The sequence below is a fragment of the Siphateles boraxobius genome, unplaced genomic scaffold (genome assembly GCF_051911475.1).
Source record: "Siphateles boraxobius isolate OS27281-9 unplaced genomic scaffold, OSU_SipBor_1 160, whole genome shotgun sequence".
In the NCBI taxonomy this organism is placed as follows: Eukaryota; Metazoa; Chordata; class Actinopteri; order Cypriniformes; family Leuciscidae; genus Siphateles; species Siphateles boraxobius.
Window position 1 is genome coordinate 1,607,501 of NW_027508767.1, and position 18,276 is coordinate 1,625,776.

Sequence of the window (18,276 nt, forward strand, 5' to 3'; positions counted from 1 at the left end):
CAAAGTAGAATAGATTTATTATTATGCGAGAGAAAAGACCTATACAATGTATCAAAAGCAGTGTATAAAATGTATAGTGAAAGTGATCATGATTTTTTATGGATAACGATGGATTTTAATGAGGTTATCAAAGGGAAGGGGACATGGATGTTAAATACAGAACTTTTAAAAATGGGAACTTACAGAATAGAAATAGAAAGTATAATAATAAGTAGTATAAACGATGAGATGTATGAAAAGGAGAAACGTTTTTGGTGGGATTGCTTGAAAAACAGAATAAAGAGGTTTTCGATACATTACTCTAAAAAAGTACAGAGAGCTAAAAGATTTACAGAAAACAAAGTTAAAAAAGAATGGGATGAAGAAATGAGGAAAATAACTGGTGGAGAGAAAAACATTGATAAGATAATAGAACTACAAGAAAAAATGAAGAATATAGAGGGAGAAAAGTGTAAGGGTGCAATAATAAGGAGCAGAGCCAAAAACATAATAGAAGGAGAAAGAAGTACTAAATATTTTTATGAATTAGAGAAAAATAGGCAGAAAGCAGACATAATTAAAAATATTAACACACAAGATGGAAGGACAGTGGAAGATAAAGAAGGAATATTAAATGAAATTAAAAGATATTACAAGGATCTATTTACGGAAAATGAGGTAAGTGCAGATGATGAGGGTTTCTTATTAGACAAAATCAAAAGTAAAGTGAACAGGGAAGACAGAGAAATGTGTGAGAGCAATATTACGGAGGAGGAAATAGAAACAGCAATTGATCAGTTAAGGAATGGTAAAACTCCAGGAATAGATGGTTTATCAGCGGAATTTTATAAGGTTTTTAAAAATATCCTATGTCCAATATTAAATGAAATATTTATTGATATTATGGAGAAGGGTGAATTAACGCAAAGTATGAAGAGGGGAGTAGTTAAGTTAATATACAAAAGAAAGGGGGAAAGAGGGGATTTAAAAAATTATAGACCACTTAGTATGTTGAACACCGATTATAAAATATTAACGAAAGTATTAGCCAATAGATTAAAAAAAGTTGTGCCTAATATAATCACAACTAATCAAGCATATGCTGTTTTAAATAGAGATATTTCTGATATAACTAATAGTATAAGAGATTTGATATGGTATATGAGGGATGCAAAAGAAAATGGTTATATAATAAGTGTAGATTTGGAAAAAGCGTTTGATAGGGTGGAGCATAAATATTTGATGCATGCAATGGAGAGGTTTGGATTTGGTAAGAATTTTATTAAATGGATAAAATGTATATATACAGACATTACAAGTTGTGTTAAAGTGAATGGGTTTTTAACTGAAGATTTTAAAGTAACGAGATCTATCCGACAAGGATGTCCTATGTCGCCATTTTTATATACTATAGTGTCTGAAACTTTGGGACAGGCAATAGAAATGCAAAAAAGTATAAAAGGAATAGTGATAAAAGGAGAAAAAACAGAACACAAGATATATCAGTATGCTGATGATACAACGTTGTTTATTAAAGACATTAAAAGTGTAGAAAAAGTGATGGAGGTTTTTGGGAAATATTGTGGGGGAACCGGGGCAAAAGTTAATAAAGAAAAAACGACATATATGAGGATTGGGGAAATGAACGAGTTACCAGTCAAAATTCCATTTAAAGAACAGAAAGAAAGTATGAAAATTTTAGGGATAAGAGTTGGAGAAAATGAATGTGTATTAAGGAAGTTGGTATGGGAGGAGGTTATACAAGGAATGGAAAAAAGGTTGAATTTTTGGCGATTAAGAGGATTGTTTTTAAAAGGGAAGGTTTTGGTTTTGAATTCTTTGTTTTTATCTAAAATGTGGTATGTTTTGGGATCTGTAAGCATGCCATTAGAAGTATATAAAAAAATAAAAAGTTTAATGCTTAATTTCTTATGGGAAAGCAAACCGGCAAAAATTGCATATGATACTCTAATTGGGAAAGTTGAGGAAGGAGGGCTAGGACTGTTGGATCCTTTAATGAGAATGAAGAGCATAAGAATAAAATTAATTAAAAAATATTGGAATGATGATAAATATGCTTGGAAAGAAGTAATGAGTTTCTTTTTAAACCAATGTGGACAAATAGGAGATGATGTTTTATGGATGAAATTAAAAGAACATATGATGAATAGAATTCCAGAATATTATAAAGAAGTCTTAAGAGCATGGGGAGAGTATGGAAAGCATGTTGTTTGTACATCTTTGAATAAAGATGAGATTTTAAGACAACCACTGTTTTTAAACAAATCACTTAAGGTAGTTGGTCACACAATATTTTTTAAAAAGTGGTATAATGCAGGGTTGAGACAAATTAAAGATATCATGTATGAAGTGGTACCTGGTTTTCTGCCGACACAAGGGATAAGAGATGCAATTGAAGAAAATTATGAAGAAGAAAGTAATTTAGTTTTAGAAGATCAATATGGGAAAATGAAAGAGATAATACCAAAAGAATGGATTAAGGTTTTGGAAGGGAAACCAGGAACAAGTGCAGGTGATAGAATGGAGGTTAGTGTTGAAATCAATAACGAACAACATGCTTTTAATGAATTAAAATTAAGTTTTTTTTATTCCTGTTTTTGTAAAGATGTTTTTAAGAAGCCAAAAGCAGAAGAGTATTGGCATAGACTATATTCTAATTTGGTAACAAAAGAATTATGGCAAACTCTAAGATCATGGTGGAAAAGTCCTATTTTAGAGAATTTTGATTTTTTGTTAAGACATAATTGTTTGTGGAATGAAATGAGACTGTGTAAGATTGGTGCAGCAATGGATGCAAAATGCAAAGTTTGTACAATAGAAGATGAAGGAGTATTACATTTATTTTTTAAATGTATAAAGTTGAAATGCTTTATTAAAAAATTGAAAGTAATGGTTAGAAAATTGGGAGTAGAAGACAAAGTAATTGATGAGAATTGGGAAACATTATTTTTGTTTGGGTTTAAAGGTAAAGCCAATAATGTTAGCTTTTTAAATATGATATTGGCAGTTGCAAGATTAATAGTTTGGAAAAGAAGGAACATAGTAAAAGAAAAAAAGGGGAGTGTTTCAGTATGTATACTTTTCAAGCAAAGGATGCTTTTTATTCTTCAAGCATTATATGATTATTTTAAAATGGAAGTGAAAGAAGAGGTTTTTGACAAGAATTTTGTACAGAATAACCCGTTTGTGGAAAAAACATGGTTTCATTTCAATGTAAAATTGCCTGCATGTGATTCAGATTGTTCTTAAATGTAATGTAAATATTTTATAATATAAAAAAAATAAAAAAAAAATAAAAAAAAGTCACGCCCGATCTCGTCTGATCTCGGAAGCTAAGCAGGGTCGGGCCTGGTTAGTACTTGGATGGGAGACCGCCTGGGAATACCAGGTGCTGTAAGCTTTTTTGATTTAAAAAAAAAAAAAGAGTCCCTGAGCTTCTTCAGAAAGCCTTTAAAAGTCTCTGAGATTCTTCAGAGAGCATGAAAGAGTTTGAGTTTTTTCAAAAGTTCTTCTTAGTTTTCTTCATTAATGGTCTAACCTTTTAAATAGCCCAATTTTGGCAGCAGTTTTCGCTTACGGCCATACCACCTTGGTCACGCCCGATTTTGGTACAGTCCAGGAAGTGATTCAAGGTAGTAGAAGAGAGAGGCTCTTCAAGCATTATTTTGTTTTATTTATTTTGATTTAACTGGAAAAGTGGTGAAGTAGTATTATCCTTTGCTGAGAAGTTTTACTGAAGCCCCAAACAGTGATTACTGTTTGGGGTTTAAGACTTTGGGAAGGATGGATTTAATGGTACAAACACACGGACAAGGCAAACGAGTCAAGATGGATGACAAGGACGACGATGATAGGATTACAAATATGGATGAAAGAAACACAAAGGAGGACTTTGGGGAGACATCATGGGCAACAGTGGTTTCAAGAGGGAAGCAGCAAAGGAACATTAGTAATTTAGAAAGGACACCGGATCTGCAATCAACTAAAGGTACAGAAAGTGCAAAAGGAACAGAGGAAAGCAGATTGAGGATTTCACAAAGACAAGAAATGGTTAACAGACTTAAAAAACAAGTAAGATATCAAAGACAATATAAGAAAGAAGCGACATTAACCCTGATTTTGGAAGACATTGAAACTACAACAATAGCAATGATAATCAAGGCAGTGGAAAATGAAGCTGGAATTGGCAAACTCATTGGGTTAAGGAGAAAACTAAACAATGAATTTGAAAAGACCATGGAAGATGAGAGAGACTGTAAAGGTTTGCTGGATGGGATGATGATTAATGGACAAAAATGCGAAGTGAGGAAGCTGTGTGCCATGGAAAGAATGGTGTCTTTTTTGAATATGCCAAGTTATATTGAAGATGAAGACATCGTTAATAAGCTGATCATGTGGGGTGTTACTCCCATCCTTCCTATAAGAAGAAGGTACTATCCAGGGACTACGGTAGCAGATGGAACGCGTTTTTTAAAAGTTAAGTTTCCGAAGGAGGTGACATCTTTACCGTACAACACCAAATTTATGACTGAGGAAGGAGCACAGTTTTTTAGAGTAATACATGACCATCAAGTAAAGACATGCAGGATTTGTGCAAGCACGGAACACCAGAAGAAGGATTGCACTTTATACACGTGCAGAGATTGTCTTGAGCAGGGGCATTATGCGCGGGACTGTAAAGCACCGCGGTGCCAAGGCTGCAGAAAGGCAATAAAGAGATGCACATGTGAGAAGGATGAAGAAAGAAGTGAAGAAGAAGGAATGGAGATACAGGAGGAGAGTGGAGACCCTGCAAGTGAAGGGAGTAATGAAGCGTCGGAGCAGGAAAAAAGAGTTGAAGTTGAACAAAATGAAGATGAAGATGGAAGTCAGGATGAAGAGACCGACGCAGAGAACGAAAACCTAACTAAGGTGGATTTACTTGAAAATCGAGAGCATGCGGAGGACAGTGAACAATATGATAAAAAAGGACAAAGTGAAGAAGGACCGGAAGACAAAGAAACCAAAATATTGAGTGAGGTAAGAGAAGGAGAAATGGGTGAAAGGAGCAATGGAGTTAAAAGTAAAGGGAAAGTAAACTTGAGCAGAGGTACAAAATCAAAACTTAAAGATGCAAGTATAAACATTGAACAGGTACTGAAAAAACAAAAGATAAGAAGAGAAAAATTAATGGGGAAGATAGAGAAGGAGAAAGAGAAGAAAAGAGAATTAAGACTTGCATTACTAGAGGAAGTTAACAAATGATTGATGGCTGGATTTTTGTATTTTCTTGTTTATTTTGTATTTTTTTTATTATTATTATTTTTTGTGCGAATGAGTTCATTATGTTTTGTATCATTGAATGCAAGGGGTTTAACAAAAATTCAGAAAATGGAGAATTTGATGGTTTTGACCAAAAAGTGTGATGTATTATGTTTACAAGAGACGTATTGGGATGATGAAATAGGTAATGAAATGAGGAAATTATGGGATGGTGAAATATATATGAATTGTGATTTGTCGAGGAAGAGGGGTGTAGCAATATTAATTAAAAGAGGGATATTTGAGGAAAACAAAATAGAATATAAAGACACAAGGTGTCGAATAATAATGATTAAATTAGTATACAAAGGGAGAGAAATAAAAGTGTGTAACATTCATGCAGCGAATGAGGAAAGTGAAAAGTTTGATTTCTATAAAAGACTAAGTATTATAATGGAGAAACAAGAAAATATTTTCCTGGTAGGGGATTTTAATACAGTGCTGCAGAGAATTGATATAGATGAGTCAATGGTTTTTAGAGCTGATAGAGGGCGAAATGCATTATATAATATGATGAGGAAATACGATTTGGTTGATGTGTGGAGAGAGAGTAATGGTTTTAAAAGGGATTACTCACGAAGGCAAATTGTTGAGGGAGACTTAAAGCAAAGTAGAATAGATTTATTATTATGCGAGAGAAAAGACCTATACAATGTATCAAAAGCAGTGTATAAAATGTATAGTGAAAGTGATCATGATTTTTTATGGATAACGATGGATTTTAATGAGGTTATCAAAGGGAAGGGGACATGGATGTTAAATACAGAACTTTTAAAAATGGGAACTTACAGAATAGAAATAGAAAGTATAATAATAAGTAGTATAAACGATGAGATGTATGAAAAGGAGAAACGTTTTTGGTGGGATTGCTTGAAAAACAGAATAAAGAGGTTTTCGATACATTACTCTAAAAAAGTACAGAGAGCTAAAAGATTTACAGAAAACAAAGTTAAAAAAGAATGGGATGAAGAAATGAGGAAAATAACTGGTGGAGAGAAAAACATTGATAAGATAATAGAACTACAAGAAAAAATGAAGAATATAGAGGGAGAAAAGTGTAAGGGTGCAATAATAAGGAGCAGAGCCAAAAACATAATAGAAGGAGAAAGAAGTACTAAATATTTTTATGAATTAGAGAAAAATAGGCAGAAAGCAGACATAATTAAAAATATTAACACACAAGATGGAAGGACAGTGGAAGATAAAGAAGGAATATTAAATGAAATTAAAAGATATTACAAGGATCTATTTACGGAAAATGAGGTAAGTGCAGATGATGAGGGTTTCTTATTAGACAAAATCAAAAGTAAAGTGAACAGGGAAGACAGAGAAATGTGTGAGAGCAATATTACGGAGGAGGAAATAGAAACAGCAATTGATCAGTTAAGGAATGGTAAAACTCCAGGAATAGATGGTTTATCAGCGGAATTTTATAAGGTTTTTAAAAATATCCTATGTCCAATATTAAATGAAATATTTATTGATATTATGGAGAAGGGTGAATTAACGCAAAGTATGAAGAGGGGAGTAGTTAAGTTAATATACAAAAGAAAGGGGGAAAGAGGGGATTTAAAAAATTATAGACCACTTAGTATGTTGAACACCGATTATAAAATATTAACGAAAGTATTAGCCAATAGATTAAAAAAAGTTGTGCCTAATATAATCACAACTAATCAAGCATATGCTGTTTTAAATAGAGATATTTCTGATATAACTAATAGTATAAGAGATTTGATATGGTATATGAGGGATGCAAAAGAAAATGGTTATATAATAAGTGTAGATTTGGAAAAAGCGTTTGATAGGGTGGAGCATAAATATTTGATGCATGCAATGGAGAGGTTTGGATTTGGTAAGAATTTTATTAAATGGATAAAATGTATATATACAGACATTACAAGTTGTGTTAAAGTGAATGGGTTTTTAACTGAAGATTTTAAAGTAACGAGATCTATCCGACAAGGATGTCCTATGTCGCCATTTTTATATACTATAGTGTCTGAAACTTTGGGACAGGCAATAGAAATGCAAAAAAGTATAAAAGGAATAGTGATAAAAGGAGAAAAAACAGAACACAAGATATATCAGTATGCTGATGATACAACGTTGTTTATTAAAGACATTAAAAGTGTAGAAAAAGTGATGGAGGTTTTTGGGAAATATTGTGGGGGAACCGGGGCAAAAGTTAATAAAGAAAAAACGACATATATGAGGATTGGGGAAATGAACGAGTTACCAGTCAAAATTCCATTTAAAGAACAGAAAGAAAGTATGAAAATTTTAGGGATAAGAGTTGGAGAAAATGAATGTGTATTAAGGAAGTTGGTATGGGAGGAGGTTATACAAGGAATGGAAAAAAGGTTGAATTTTTGGCGATTAAGAGGATTGTTTTTAAAAGGGAAGGTTTTGGTTTTGAATTCTTTGTTTTTATCTAAAATGTGGTATGTTTTGGGATCTGTAAGCATGCCATTAGAAGTATATAAAAAAATAAAAAGTTTAATGCTTAATTTCTTATGGGAAAGCAAACCGGCAAAAATTGCATATGATACTCTAATTGGGAAAGTTGAGGAAGGAGGGCTAGGACTGTTGGATCCTTTAATGAGAATGAAGAGCATAAGAATAAAATTAATTAAAAAATATTGGAATGATGATAAATATGCTTGGAAAGAAGTAATGAGTTTCTTTTTAAACCAATGTGGACAAATAGGAGATGATGTTTTATGGATGAAATTAAAAGAACATATGATGAATAGAATTCCAGAATATTATAAAGAAGTCTTAAGAGCATGGGGAGAGTATGGAAAGCATGTTGTTTGTACATCTTTGAATAAAGATGAGATTTTAAGACAACCACTGTTTTTAAACAAATCACTTAAGGTAGTTGGTCACACAATATTTTTTAAAAAGTGGTATAATGCAGGGTTGAGACAAATTAAAGATATCATGTATGAAGTGGTACCTGGTTTTCTGCCGACACAAGGGATAAGAGATGCAATTGAAGAAAATTATGAAGAAGAAAGTAATTTAGTTTTAGAAGATCAATATGGGAAAATGAAAGAGATAATACCAAAAGAATGGATTAAGGTTTTGGAAGGGAAACCAGGAACAAGTGCAGGTGATAGAATGGAGGTTAGTGTTGAAATCAATAACGAACAACATGCTTTTAATGAATTAAAATTAAGTTTTTTTTATTCCTGTTTTTGTAAAGATGTTTTTAAGAAGCCAAAAGCAGAAGAGTATTGGCATAGACTATATTCTAATTTGGTAACAAAAGAATTATGGCAAACTCTAAGATCATGGTGGAAAAGTCCTATTTTAGAGAATTTTGATTTTTTGTTAAGACATAATTGTTTGTGGAATGAAATGAGACTGTGTAAGATTGGTGCAGCAATGGATGCAAAATGCAAAGTTTGTACAATAGAAGATGAAGGAGTATTACATTTATTTTTTAAATGTATAAAGTTGAAATGCTTTATTAAAAAATTGAAAGTAATGGTTAGAAAATTGGGAGTAGAAGACAAAGTAATTGATGAGAATTGGGAAACATTATTTTTGTTTGGGTTTAAAGGTAAAGCCAATAATGTTAGCTTTTTAAATATGATATTGGCAGTTGCAAGATTAATAGTTTGGAAAAGAAGGAACATAGTAAAAGAAAAAAAGGGGAGTGTTTCAGTATGTATACTTTTCAAGCAAAGGATGCTTTTTATTCTTCAAGCATTATATGATTATTTTAAAATGGAAGTGAAAGAAGAGGTTTTTGACAAGAATTTTGTACAGAATAACCCGTTTGTGGAAAAAACATGGTTTCATTTCAATGTAAAATTGCCTGCATGTGATTCAGATTGTTCTTAAATGTAATGTAAATATTTTATAATATAAAAAAAATAAAAAAAAAATAAAAAAAAGTCACGCCCGATCTCGTCTGATCTCGGAAGCTAAGCAGGGTCGGGCCTGGTTAGTACTTGGATGGGAGACCGCCTGGGAATACCAGGTGCTGTAAGCTTTTTTGATTTAAAAAAAAAAAAAGAGTCCCTGAGCTTCTTCAGAAAGCCTTTAAAAGTCTCTGAGATTCTTCAGAGAGCATGAAAGAGTTTGAGTTTTTTCAAAAGTTCTTCTTAGTTTTCTTCATTAATGGTCTAACCTTTTAAATAGCCCAATTTTGGCAGCAGTTTTCGCTTACGGCCATACCACCTTGGTCACGCCCGATTTTGGTACAGTCCAGGAAGTGATTCAAGGTAGTAGAAGAGAGAGGCTCTTCAAGCATTATTTTGTTTTATTTATTTTGATTTAACTGGAAAAGTGGTGAAGTAGTATTATCCTTTGCTGAGAAGTTTTACTGAAGCCCCAAACAGTGATTACTGTTTGGGGTTTAAGACTTTGGGAAGGATGGATTTAATGGTACAAACACACGGACAAGGCAAACGAGTCAAGATGGATGACAAGGACGACGATGATAGGATTACAAATATGGATGAAAGAAACACAAAGGAGGACTTTGGGGAGACATCATGGGCAACAGTGGTTTCAAGAGGGAAGCAGCAAAGGAACATTAGTAATTTAGAAAGGACACCGGATCTGCAATCAACTAAAGGTACAGAAAGTGCAAAAGGAACAGAGGAAAGCAGATTGAGGATTTCACAAAGACAAGAAATGGTTAACAGACTTAAAAAACAAGTAAGATATCAAAGACAATATAAGAAAGAAGCGACATTAACCCTGATTTTGGAAGACATTGAAACTACAACAATAGCAATGATAATCAAGGCAGTGGAAAATGAAGCTGGAATTGGCAAACTCATTGGGTTAAGGAGAAAACTAAACAATGAATTTGAAAAGACCATGGAAGATGAGAGAGACTGTAAAGGTTTGCTGGATGGGATGATGATTAATGGACAAAAATGCGAAGTGAGGAAGCTGTGTGCCATGGAAAGAATGGTGTCTTTTTTGAATATGCCAAGTTATATTGAAGATGAAGACATCGTTAATAAGCTGATCATGTGGGGTGTTACTCCCATCCTTCCTATAAGAAGAAGGTACTATCCAGGGACTACGGTAGCAGATGGAACGCGTTTTTTAAAAGTTAAGTTTCCGAAGGAGGTGACATCTTTACCGTACAACACCAAATTTATGACTGAGGAAGGAGCACAGTTTTTTAGAGTAATACATGACCATCAAGTAAAGACATGCAGGATTTGTGCAAGCACGGAACACCAGAAGAAGGATTGCACTTTATACACGTGCAGAGATTGTCTTGAGCAGGGGCATTATGCGCGGGACTGTAAAGCACCGCGGTGCCAAGGCTGCAGAAAGGCAATAAAGAGATGCACATGTGAGAAGGATGAAGAAAGAAGTGAAGAAGAAGGAATGGAGATACAGGAGGAGAGTGGAGACCCTGCAAGTGAAGGGAGTAATGAAGCGTCGGAGCAGGAAAAAAGAGTTGAAGTTGAACAAAATGAAGATGAAGATGGAAGTCAGGATGAAGAGACCGACGCAGAGAACGAAAACCTAACTAAGGTGGATTTACTTGAAAATCGAGAGCATGCGGAGGACAGTGAACAATATGATAAAAAAGGACAAAGTGAAGAAGGACCGGAAGACAAAGAAACCAAAATATTGAGTGAGGTAAGAGAAGGAGAAATGGGTGAAAGGAGCAATGGAGTTAAAAGTAAAGGGAAAGTAAACTTGAGCAGAGGTACAAAATCAAAACTTAAAGATGCAAGTATAAACATTGAACAGGTACTGAAAAAACAAAAGATAAGAAGAGAAAAATTAATGGGGAAGATAGAGAAGGAGAAAGAGAAGAAAAGAGAATTAAGACTTGCATTACTAGAGGAAGTTAACAAATGATTGATGGCTGGATTTTTGTATTTTCTTGTTTATTTTGTATTTTTTTTATTATTATTATTTTTTGTGCGAATGAGTTCATTATGTTTTGTATCATTGAATGCAAGGGGTTTAACAAAAATTCAGAAAATGGAGAATTTGATGGTTTTGACCAAAAAGTGTGATGTATTATGTTTACAAGAGACGTATTGGGATGATGAAATAGGTAATGAAATGAGGAAATTATGGGATGGTGAAATATATATGAATTGTGATTTGTCGAGGAAGAGGGGTGTAGCAATATTAATTAAAAGAGGGATATTTGAGGAAAACAAAATAGAATATAAAGACACAAGGTGTCGAATAATAATGATTAAATTAGTATACAAAGGGAGAGAAATAAAAGTGTGTAACATTCATGCAGCGAATGAGGAAAGTGAAAAGTTTGATTTCTATAAAAGACTAAGTATTATAATGGAGAAACAAGAAAATATTTTCCTGGTAGGGGATTTTAATACAGTGCTGCAGAGAATTGATATAGATGAGTCAATGGTTTTTAGAGCTGATAGAGGGCGAAATGCATTATATAATATGATGAGGAAATACGATTTGGTTGATGTGTGGAGAGAGAGTAATGGTTTTAAAAGGGATTACTCACGAAGGCAAATTGTTGAGGGAGACTTAAAGCAAAGTAGAATAGATTTATTATTATGCGAGAGAAAAGACCTATACAATGTATCAAAAGCAGTGTATAAAATGTATAGTGAAAGTGATCATGATTTTTTATGGATAACGATGGATTTTAATGAGGTTATCAAAGGGAAGGGGACATGGATGTTAAATACAGAACTTTTAAAAATGGGAACTTACAGAATAGAAATAGAAAGTATAATAATAAGTAGTATAAACGATGAGATGTATGAAAAGGAGAAACGTTTTTGGTGGGATTGCTTGAAAAACAGAATAAAGAGGTTTTCGATACATTACTCTAAAAAAGTACAGAGAGCTAAAAGATTTACAGAAAACAAAGTTAAAAAAGAATGGGATGAAGAAATGAGGAAAATAACTGGTGGAGAGAAAAACATTGATAAGATAATAGAACTACAAGAAAAAATGAAGAATATAGAGGGAGAAAAGTGTAAGGGTGCAATAATAAGGAGCAGAGCCAAAAACATAATAGAAGGAGAAAGAAGTACTAAATATTTTTATGAATTAGAGAAAAATAGGCAGAAAGCAGACATAATTAAAAATATTAACACACAAGATGGAAGGACAGTGGAAGATAAAGAAGGAATATTAAATGAAATTAAAAGATATTACAAGGATCTATTTACGGAAAATGAGGTAAGTGCAGATGATGAGGGTTTCTTATTAGACAAAATCAAAAGTAAAGTGAACAGGGAAGACAGAGAAATGTGTGAGAGCAATATTACGGAGGAGGAAATAGAAACAGCAATTGATCAGTTAAGGAATGGTAAAACTCCAGGAATAGATGGTTTATCAGCGGAATTTTATAAGGTTTTTAAAAATATCCTATGTCCAATATTAAATGAAATATTTATTGATATTATGGAGAAGGGTGAATTAACGCAAAGTATGAAGAGGGGAGTAGTTAAGTTAATATACAAAAGAAAGGGGGAAAGAGGGGATTTAAAAAATTATAGACCACTTAGTATGTTGAACACCGATTATAAAATATTAACGAAAGTATTAGCCAATAGATTAAAAAAAGTTGTGCCTAATATAATCACAACTAATCAAGCATATGCTGTTTTAAATAGAGATATTTCTGATATAACTAATAGTATAAGAGATTTGATATGGTATATGAGGGATGCAAAAGAAAATGGTTATATAATAAGTGTAGATTTGGAAAAAGCGTTTGATAGGGTGGAGCATAAATATTTGATGCATGCAATGGAGAGGTTTGGATTTGGTAAGAATTTTATTAAATGGATAAAATGTATATATACAGACATTACAAGTTGTGTTAAAGTGAATGGGTTTTTAACTGAAGATTTTAAAGTAACGAGATCTATCCGACAAGGATGTCCTATGTCGCCATTGTTATATACTATAGTGTCTGAAACTTTGGGACAGGCAATAGAAATGCAAAAAAGTATAAAAGGAATAGTGATAAAAGGAGAAAAAGCAGAACACAAGATATATCAGTATGCTGATGATACAACGTTGTTTATTAAAGACATTAAAAGTGTAGAAAAAGTGATGGAGGTTTTTGGGAAATATTGTGGGGGAACCGGGGCAAAAGTTAATAAAGAAAAAACGACATATATGAGGATTGGGGAAATGAACGAGTTACCAGTCAAAATTCCATTTAAAGAACAGAAAGAAAGTATGAAAATTTTAGGGATAAGAGTTGGAGAAAATGAATGTGTATTAAGGAAGTTGGTATGGGAGGAGGTTATACAAGGAATGGAAAAAAGGTTGAATTTTTGGCGATTAAGAGGATTGTTTTTAAAAGGGAAGGTTTTGGTTTTGAATTCTTTGTTTTTATCTAAAATGTGGTATGTTTTGGGATCTGTAAGCATGCCATTAGAAGTATATAAAAAAATAAAAAGTTTAATGCTTAATTTCTTATGGGAAAGCAAACCGGCAAAAATTGCATATGATACTCTAATTGGGAAAGTTGAGGAAGGAGGGCTAGGACTGTTGGATCCTTTAATGAGAATGAAGAGCATAAGAATAAAATTAATTAAAAAATATTGGAATGATGATAAATATGCTTGGAAAGAAGTAATGAGTTTCTTTTTAAACCAATGTGGACAAATAGGAGATGATGTTTTATGGATGAAATTAAAAGAACATATGATGAATAGAATTCCAGAATATTATAAAGAAGTCTTAAGAGCATGGGGAGAGTATGGAAAGCATGTTGTTTGTACATCTTTGAATAAAGATGAGATTTTAAGACAACCACTGTTTTTAAACAAATCACTTAAGGTAGTTGGTCACACAATATTTTTTAAAAAGTGGTATAATGCAGGGTTGAGACAAATTAAAGATATCATGTATGAAGTGGTACCTGGTTTTCTGCCGACACAAGGGATAAGAGATGCAATTGAAGAAAATTATGAAGAAGAAAGTAATTTAGTTTTAGAAGATCAATATGGGAAAATGAAAGAGATAATACCAAAAGAATGGATTAAGGTTTTGGAAGGGAAACCAGGAACAAGTGCAGGTGATAGAATGGAGGTTAGTGTTGAAATCAATAACGAACAACATGCTTTTAATGAATTAAAATTAAGTTTTTTTTATTCCTGTTTTTGTAAAGATGTTTTTAAGAAGCCAAAAGCAGAAGAGTATTGGCATAGACTATATCCTAATTTGGAAACAAAAGAATTATGGCAAACTCTAAGATCATGGTGGAAAAGTCCTATTTTAGAGAATTTTGATTTTTTGTTAAGACATAATTGTTTGTGGAATGAAATGAGACTGTGTAAGATTGGTGCAGCAATGGATGCAAAATGCAAAGTTTGTACAATAGAAGATGAAGGAGTATTACATTTATTTTTTAAATGTATAAAGTTGAAATGCTTTATTAAAAAATTGAAAGTAATGGTTAGAAAATTGGGAGTAGAAGACAAAGTAATTGATGAGAATTGGGAAACATTATTTTTGTTTGGGTTTAAAGGTAAAGCCAATAATGTTAGCTTTTTAAATATGATATTTGCAGTTGCAAGATTAATAGTTTGGAAAAGAAGGAACATAGTAAAAGAAAAAAAGGGGAGTGTTTCAGTATGTATACTTTTCAAGCAAAGGATGCTTTTTATTCTTCAAGCATTATATGATTATTTTAAAATGGAAGTGAAAGAAGAGGTTTTTGACAAGAATTTTGTACAGAATAACCCGTTTGTGGAAAAAACATGGTTTCATTTCAATGTAAAATTGCCTGCATGTGATTCAGATTGTTCTTAAATGTAATGTAATGTAAATATTTTATAATAAAAAAAATAAAATAAAAAAAAAAAAAAAATAAAAAAAAGTCACGCCCGATCTCGTCTGATCTCGGAAGCTAAGCAGGGTCGGGCCTGGTTAGTACTTGGATGGGAGACCGCCTGGGAATACCAGGTGCTGTAAGCTTTTTTGATTTAAAAAAAAAAAAAAAGAGTCCCTGAGCTTCTTCAGAAAGCCTTTAAAAGTCTCTGAGATTCTTCAGAGAGCATGAAAGAGTTTGAGTTTTTTCAAAAGTTCTTCTTAGTTTTCTTCATTAATGGTCTAACCTTTTAAATAGCCCAATTTTGGCAGCAGTTTTCGCTTACGGCCATACCACCTTGGTCACGCCCGATCTCGTCTGATCTCGGAAGCTAAGCAGGGTCGGGCCTGGTTAGTACTTGGATGGGAGACCGCCTGGGAATACCAGGTGCTGTAAGCTTTTTTGATTTGAAAAAAAAAAAGAGTCCCTGAGCTTCTTCAGAAAGCCTTTAAAAGTCTCTGAGATTCTTCAGAGAGCATGAAAGAGTTTGAGTTTTTTCAAAAGTTCTTCTTAGTTTAAAAAAAAGACTCCCTGAGCTTCTTCAGAAAGCCTTTAAAAGTCTCTGAGATTCTTCAGAGAGCATGAAAGAGTTTGAGTGTTTTCAAAAGTTCTTCTTAGTTTTCTTCATTAATGGTCTAACCTTTTAAATAGCCCAATTTTGGCAGCAGTTTTCGCTTACGGCCATACCACCTTGGTCACGCCCGATCTCGTCTGATCTCGGAAGCTAAGCAGGGTCGGGCCTGGTTAGTACTTGGATGGGAGACCGCCTGGGAATACCAGGTGCTGTAAGCTTTTTTGATTTAAAAAAAAAAAAAAGAGTCCCTGAGCTTCTTCAGAAAGCCTTTAAAAGTCTCTGAGATTCTTCAGAGAGCATGAAAGAGTTTGAGTTTTTTCAAAAGTTCTTCTTAGTTTTCTTCATTAATGGTCTAACCTTTTAAATAGCCCAATTTTGGCAGCATTTTTTGCTTACGGCCATACCACCTTGAGGGCGCCCTAGAGCAACCAGGAAGTAGTGTGGCAGTAGTGGGTGAGGAAGGCTCACCAAACGTGTTTCTGTGTTTTTTCGTTTGTTTTTGTCAGAATCAGTGTTTTTTTGTTAGTTATTTTGTTTTGTTTTTTGTTTAAGCTAAATCCTCCCAACAGCATACGCTGTTTGGGAGGAATTTTGTCTGCGTGTTTTTCTTTGATGGATGGACTAAGGTTAACGGACATTGCAATGGCTGGAGTACCACGAGGGCGAAACGACCACGGACCGGACGAACAACAAAGAGATGGACAAGAACGGGGGAAAGAAGCGAGAAAGGAGAAAGCGAAAAGGATGTACAAAAAGGAAGCGACAATAACGGTGGATTTAAGAGATGAAAAAGAGGTGAGAGCGATGGATATCATAAAAGCAGTGACGGAGAAGATCGGAGAAGGAAAGATTTTGGCAGTGAGACCTAAACAAACAAATGAATATGAAGTTACACTTGAACGGGAGGAGGATACGGGATGCTTAATGGACGGATTGGATATTAAAGGAATGACATTCGAGGTAAAGAGTCTTCACAACAGGGACTATGTTGTCTCTTTTATGCACCTGCCGGCCTACACTGAGGATGCGGACATTTTTAATAAGCTGGAACAATGGGGAGTAATCCCAGTTTCTGTGGTGAAAAGGAGGTTTTATCCGGGCACAAATATAGAGGACGGCACACGCTTTTTAAAAGTAAGGTTCCCAAGGGAGGTGGCATCACTACCATACAGCACAAGACTGGAAACAGCTGAAGGACCACAATACTTCAGAGTGATGCACAGTCATCAGGTGAAAACCTGTCGACTGTGCATGAGCCCGGACCACGTGGTGAAAGACTGTCCAGATTTTAAGTGTTTTAAATGTGACGAGAAAGGCCACTTTGCAAGGAACTGCAACGCTGTTAAGTGCCCGGATTGCCGAGAGGTTCTCACTAAATGTGAATGCTGGACGGGGCGAGAGGAGGAAGAAGAGGAGCAGGTGAGCGGGCAGGTGCTAGAAAGAGACACAGAAAAGGAGCAAGAAGAAGAAAACGGAGGAAAGGAGACGAGTGAAATTACAGAAAATAAACAAAGTGAGGAACGGATGGACGATGAGTATAAACAGGGGGAACAAACACAACAAGAGGATAAAAACTGGACACAAATGGACATGAATGTAAGCTTGGAAAGTGAAGTAGACAGAGCAGAACAAAAGGACACGGAGCAGAATGTGGAAATGGAAAAGGAAGCGGAAAATGAAGAAGATGACAATGTAGTTCCATCAAATAAAAGGAGAAGATCAATACAGATAAAACCGAACACTGAAGGAGCGAGAAAAAGAGTGACTTTAAAAGGTGAGCAACAAAGTATAGATGAAAAGGAGCTGGTAAAGGACTCGGAGGAGAATGAATGAAAAGATGGATTTTAGCAATGTCTTTTTAAGAACTTTTTTTTGTGTCATGATTTTAAGAATGGTTACTTTTAATGCTAGAGGTTTAATGGACATGAGGAAATTTGAAAAAGTGAAGGAAATGTGTAAAAGAGAAGATGTGATAATGTTACAAGAGACTAACTGGAAAGACTTGCATATAAGTGAAATAAGAAAAAAATGGAATGGAGAGATTTTATACAACAACGGGGATGATAGATTTGGAAGAGGAGTTGCAGTACTAATAAGAGAAAATAGAGATATAAAATGTAAAGTAGTATATAAAGATAAAGTGGGGAAATGTATAGGTTTTGAAATGGAATATGAAGAGAACAAAAAACCTTTTGGTAAATGTGCATGCACCACCGGAAGAGATTAAGAAGAGGGAATATTTTAATGGTTTAAGGGAACTTTTAAGGAAATATAAGGATATTGTTATTATGGGGGATTTTAATGTTGTTTTTAGTAAACTGGACATGGCTGAAGGAATGGTTTTTAAGACAGATACAGGAAGAAAAGAGTTAAAAGGGCTGATGGAAGAAAATGAATTGATTGATGTATGGAGGGAAAGAAATGAAAAGAGAAAAGAATTTTCAAGAAGACAAATTGTGGGGAATTTTATTTGTAAAACGAGAATTGATTTTATTTTATGTACACGGAATATGGAAAGCTATTTAGAAAAAATAAGATATGAAGAAACTAGTTTAAGTGATCACAAGCCTATTTTTATGCA

General features: G+C 33.8%; 2 non-coding genes across 2 annotated transcripts; both read left to right on the forward strand.

Annotated features, from left to right (window-relative positions):
* Nucleotides 1–15,401: 15,401 nt before the first annotated feature.
* Nucleotides 15,402–15,520, forward strand: LOC143739541 (5S ribosomal RNA). The gene has a single exon (XR_013204271.1). It is a non-coding gene; the product is annotated as a 5S ribosomal RNA (ribosomal RNA).
* A 274-nt stretch (nt 15,521–15,794) lies between these two features.
* LOC143739542 (5S ribosomal RNA) lies at nt 15,795–15,913 on the forward strand. Its single transcript, XR_013204272.1, has one exon. It is a non-coding gene; the product is annotated as a 5S ribosomal RNA (ribosomal RNA).
* Nucleotides 15,914–18,276: the final 2,363 nt, after the last annotated feature.